A 5,913-nucleotide genomic window follows, 5' to 3' on the forward strand; every position below is an offset into this window, starting at 1 on the left:
GGCCAAATAGTAGAGGGTACACATTAATTTCTGCAGCCCAGACACTGCATAGTTCCCCCCCCCCCCCAAAAAAAAAGGGTCCAAATCATCTCTCACCTGCTCATATAAATTCAACAAGTTATTGCGGTTTAGCCTAAACATCCCCACAACCTGTTGATCCGAGAGGGAGTCCAGGTACAGCCTAGCACGATACATACATGGGGTACGCACTATTTGGGGTGGTACCTGGTTCTGGTGCGCAGCTTCCTCCCTCCTGCCCAGCTCCTCCAAATGGGCCAAATCCAAAATGAGCAACTCAAATCCACTCTGCACAATCTCCATGTCTCAAACCCTCATAGGTGTCCTTAATGATGTGGGGGTATATGTAGGAGTGTTTGTGAGTGAAATTAAGGACACCTGTGATGACATTAACCATGTGTGCACTTTACCAAATTGAGTTCTGGGCCAAATCGCCCAACAGAACCTGGTCTGAAAAAATGGCGATTATTAGACACCTTAAAAGTGCGATTTGCGAAATCCCATTCCATTAAATAAGCGAATTGTATACTTTTCTATTGGAAAACATCTGGATGCGATAAAAGTGTGAATTTTTACCGCACTTTCAGTACGCATGACTTATCGCACAAAATTATGCGATTTAGGGACCTTTTCGCATCAGATTAAATATGCGATTCCACGGAAAAATGCGAATTAGCAGTTTTTTGGAGTAAAATTCACCAAAAAACACAACTCTCATTCCATAGAATGTCACCCAAAGAGTGAGAAGACATGCACCTAACTAAGAGCAGAAAGAATGGAAAAGGACATTTATTCCTAGAAATTGTTTATATATCCCAATAGGAAGCATCTGTACCATTAATTTATTTGTGTGTATGTATATATATATATATATATATATATATATATATATATATTGATCAAAAAGAAGGCCTAGGACACTGGCGCATTGGATTACCCTGTGTATAAGGTGGTAGGAAATTGTTATAGGAACCTTTAAGATTTTCATGATATGACAGCGAAATCTAGAGGGTGGCTAGCCAATTCTCTGGGCACCGGCTTGGTAAACCGGATAAATTTAGATGGAGAGTATGGGGAGAATCTAGGCGCCTTATGGTAGTATGGTGATTCTTATGAGAAGAATTTAGACAAATACAGAGATGTATCATAAAAAAAAAAATATTTATTATATCAAGGTAAAAGTAAAGAGAGTAAAATTGTATATAATAAAATGACAAGGTAGAGCAACTTATTACATAAAAAAAGAATATAACAATTCTAAGTTGATCCGAATGGGTGGTGGGGGTGGGGGAAAGGGAGGAAGACAACGGGGGAATAGGTGGGAGATGACAAGCACAATATTACATATACAAAGACAAAGAATGATGTATATTGGAAAGAGGTATATATATTTTGAGAGCTGTTGTTAGTACTTAGCTGGATAAGAGGTAAAATATAATTTCTTGTTAAAAATGGAAGTCCTTTTCCTTGGTTGGAAACCAGGAGGTAGAGCAGTAGTCTCTGGGCTCAGTGGCAGGAAGGATTAGAAGGTGGTCACTCATGGACTTTTTCAAGGGGAGCAGAATATTGAGGTGTGATCAGTAGGGGTTTATATACTGTCTGTGATCACATGGGGGTGGAGTTTGATCCCGGAAGCGGAAGTGTCCAATTTTTCGTGTTTGTTGTGGCGCTATACAAAGTCTTTAGCAAGTGACAGCCAGTATTAGTGAGTATTGAGGCTCTTCCTCCGTTGGTGGTTTAGGGTGAAATGTCTTTTGTTTGAAAGCAAATGCGGCCGTGACCCGTTCAGAGTATTGCATTGGACCGGAAGTGCGTCATCGCACTATTGGTCCGTGGAACACGGAAGTCAGTGTTGCTGGAGCGCAAGTCTCGCTGTCCGTGGAACGCGGAAGTCAATGTTGCTGGGGCGCAGATCTTGCTGTCGATGAACCGGAAGTGCGTCTTCATGTTGGCCGTCTGTGGAACGCGGAAGTTGTTCCGTTGGAACGCAGGTCTTTCTTTGGATCCCGGTCTTCTTTTATGCAGAAGTGGTGCTGTTAATCGGCTTTTGTGAGACGCAAGCGTAGTTATGGTGATCCTCAGATGCAGTTTTCTGAAAATAACTTCTTTGTATTTGATTTAGTGCAAACTATGGAAAAACATAAAGTATAGATGTTAAAGGAGGAGGACACTTATCAATAGTTAATTTGCCGCAGAGTTCCATTTTTAGTTTAGTTGTTGCACTCTTCAATATCATATAAGTGGCGTTTTTGTGCACAAGTGCAAAACATAGTGATCCCATGTGTATCTCTTAGTTCTATGCGTGTGATTCAAGGTGACAAACAAGAGAGTTCTATACACACACACACATATATATATATATATATATATATATATATATATATATATATATATACAGTATACATTGTATTGTGACATATTTGTCAGAAATAGGTATAGGTGTGTGACAATAAAAATACATTTATATTTATAATATGTGTGACAGAGAAGTTTAGGTACATTATATACATTATGTATTAGCATGGCTTCATGCCAGTTGATGAATGTAATGTTTGTTTATACATATGGTATAATGAAAGAGTTGTTATGTATGTGCATGACACATTTCTTTTGGTTGTGTGCTGAGTCTTTTTGTTGTGTTGGATATGTCCCTCATTTTTCCTTTTCTTCTTCCTTTTCTGGAATATTTCTGTCGGAGCTTCCTACGATGATGTTACATCTTTGTTTGGAACCAGTCTGTTCTTTAATTGTTTGTTGTAAAAAAAAGTCTCAATACCAGGTTTTGATGTTATATGTTTTCTGTTTCTCCAGAGTTCACTTGAAGGCAGGGGTCCCAGGTGTTCAGATGGTTGCCCTTAAAGAAGTATTTTCGTGTATTCTGGAAGCCATTGTTTACAACTGTCATCAGATGTTCCTTAGTCCTGTTGGTGTCATTCCCTATACAATTTTACATGCGACACCCAATTTTCCCTGGTGGTCTCCCTCCCAAGTACTTGTTGGGCCCACTGCTTTTTAACTTCCGAGTTCGGATGGAATCGGGTTTGTGCAGAGTGGGATGGTCGCATTTCCTTGTATTGGGGTCACTTACATACAGGCTAGGACCTCTGTGATGATGTTTATTTAGAGAAACGGAGCTATTTCATAGCTTTCATTTAGACCATGGGGTGACAGGGTGTTCAGTTCGTAAATCCAGAACATTTCACGTTGGGAAAGTCTCTTCGCTAGGTCTCCTCCCCGTGGTCCCAAGGTGACATGTTCAATGGTGGTAAATTTTAGGTTTTCCACACATGAGTTATGGTTATTTAAGAAGTGTCTAGATACGGAATGGGTTGTGAGTTTGTTTTTAATATATCTGATGTGCTCCTGTATTCTTAGTTTGAGTGGGCGTTTGGTCTTTCCCACGTATTTGAGACCACATGGGCATTCAATCATATAGATAGCTGATGTGGTGTTACAGTTACAGAAATGTTTCTTTGAGTATTTCTTGGTATTGTTGTGGTTGTGAAAGGTTTTTCTATCCGGGTGGATATATTTACAGACATTGCAATGACCACACTTGTATGTCCCTATGCATTTGGCTATTGACACTTGTTGAGTGGGTTGATTTTCAAGAAGGCTGGGTGCTAGTATTTCTTTGAGGTTTCTTGATTTTCTGAATATGACGTGAGGTTTGTTGGGAAGTATTTCTTCTAGGATGGGGTCCATTTTGAGTATGTTCCAGTGTTTACTGATGGTCTGTCTAATCTTCTTTTCTTCACAGTTGAATTGTGTGATGAATGCTAGTGAGTGGTTGCTTTCTTCCCTTCTGGGTTTGGTTTTTTCCTCTAGTAGTTCTAATCTGTTAAGTTCTCCACATTTGGTGATTGCTTGTTTGATGACTTTCTCGGGGTACTCCCTTTCTCTGAACCGGTTGGCGTAGATCTCCACTTGTTCTGTGCAGAGTGATGCTGTGCTGCAATTGCGTTTTATCCTGTAGAATTGTGAGAAGGGGATGTTATCTTTCCATCTCTTTACATGTCCACTTTTGTAATGAAGATAGCTGTTTGTGTCCACGGTTTTGATGAAGTTTTTAGTTGTCACTAAATTTCCTTCGTTTGATAATATTAGATCCAGAAATTCTACATGATCTTTGCTCACATTGAATGTAAATAAGTTGTAGTTATTATTGTTGATATGGTTGATGAATTTCATGAAGTCTTCCAAGTCCCCATCCCATATTACAAGGATGTCATCTATATATCGTTTATACAGGTGTATATTGTTTTTGAAGGGATTATTGTTATAAACGTACTGGTCTTCCCATTTGCCCATGAGTAAATTTGCAAAGCTTGGTGCAAATATTGTGCCCATAGCAGTTCCACATACTTGTAAAAAGAATTGGTCCAGGAATTTAAAGTAATTATGGGTTAGTATGAATATAAGGATGTCACAGATGAAATTTACATGAGCTGTAGTTAGGTTGGTGTCTTTTTCCAAAGCTTCTCTGCATGCTTGGGTTCCTTTCTCATGTTCAATAGAGGTGTTATAGTGATGAAACATCTATGGTGGCCCATAGAAAGGTGTCCTGCCAAGTGATGTTTCTCATGATTCTCAGTACGCTTGATGTATCTTTTAAGTATGATGGTAATTCGGTGACTTTGTTTTTGAGGAAGATGTCAACATATTCTGAGCAGTGTGCAGTTAATGAGTCGATTCCTGCTATTATAGGTCGACCTGGTGGATCTTTCAACTGTTTATGAATCTTTGGGAGATGATAGAATATTGGTATAACCTGGTCATTGTTTAATAAGTATTGGTATTCTGATTTCGTGATAATTTGTCCGTGTAGTCCTTTCGGGAGTAGTTTTCTTAGTTCGTCTACATAAGGTTCGGTTTGGTCTTTTGGTTGTGGTTTGTATGATTTGGAGTCGCTCAATAGTCTCTTTGCTTCTTTCTCATATTCGTTTCTGTCCTGTATCACCAAGCCTCCTCCTTTATCTGCTGGTCTTAGTACTAGTGATTTGTTTTCTTTCAGTTCTTTTAGCGCCCTTTTTTCTTGATTTGTGAGTTTTTTTCTGATGTTTGTGGTCTCGTTACTGTCTATGAGGTCCTTCTTAACCATTTCATAAAAAATGGGTATGTGGTTTCCTTTCGATTCAAGTGGATAGAACTTCGATGTGCATTTCAGTGATGATTTGGATTGAGACTCGTAATTATTTATTTTCGCATTCTCATTTCTGGCAAAATGTCTCTTTAATGTTAATTTTCTAACATATTTATTGAGGTCTAGAAACATTTGAAATTTGTTAGGTTTTTGGGTACTTGTGAGTTATCCGGGCTGCCGATTTTGTCCTTAAGTTTGGTTAACTTAAGGACACCCGACCGACGCGATGCCCACGATTTAGCTCCAAATCGGGGGCATCGCGACGGTCGTGGCCGTTATAAGGGGCCGCGACGCGATGCCCCCGATTTCCCATAGACAGTAATGTTAAAAGACACGATATCGGGGGCATCGCGTCGGTCGTGGCCGTTATAAGGGGCCGCGACGCGATGCCCACGATTTCCCATAGACAGTAATGTTAAAAGACACGATGGACCCGATTTCCCATAGACAGTAATGTTAAAAGACGCGATGGACCCGATTTCCCATAGACAGCAATGTTAAAATAAAATTACAATGTGAAATTGGGCAATATGTTTTAAAAAAAAATGTTTCATGGCCCCCCACCACCGTTAACGCCACCCCGCTATTGACGCCAACCCGAAGCGTGGCGAGCGCAGCGAACCCGCGAGGGGCGGCGGTACGCGTCCTCCGACCTTTTCATGCCCTACTATCCACTAGGGCGTGGAGTGAGAATAGAATAGTGTGGCGAGCGCAGCAAGCCACCGAGCCCAAAGCGTGGCGAGTGCAGCGAG

General features: G+C 40.3%; 1 pseudogene; it reads right to left on the reverse strand.

Annotated features, from left to right (window-relative positions):
• Positions 1 to 2,966: 2,966 nt before the first annotated feature.
• On the reverse strand, positions 2,967 to 3,085 carry LOC146066038 (5S ribosomal RNA; annotated as a pseudogene).
• Positions 3,086 to 5,913: the final 2,828 nt, after the last annotated feature.

The sequence above is a fragment of the Crinia signifera genome, chromosome 3, assembly GCF_055691185.1.
Source record: "Crinia signifera chromosome 3, ASM5569118v1, whole genome shotgun sequence".
NCBI classification, from domain to species: domain Eukaryota; kingdom Metazoa; phylum Chordata; class Amphibia; order Anura; family Myobatrachidae; genus Crinia; species Crinia signifera.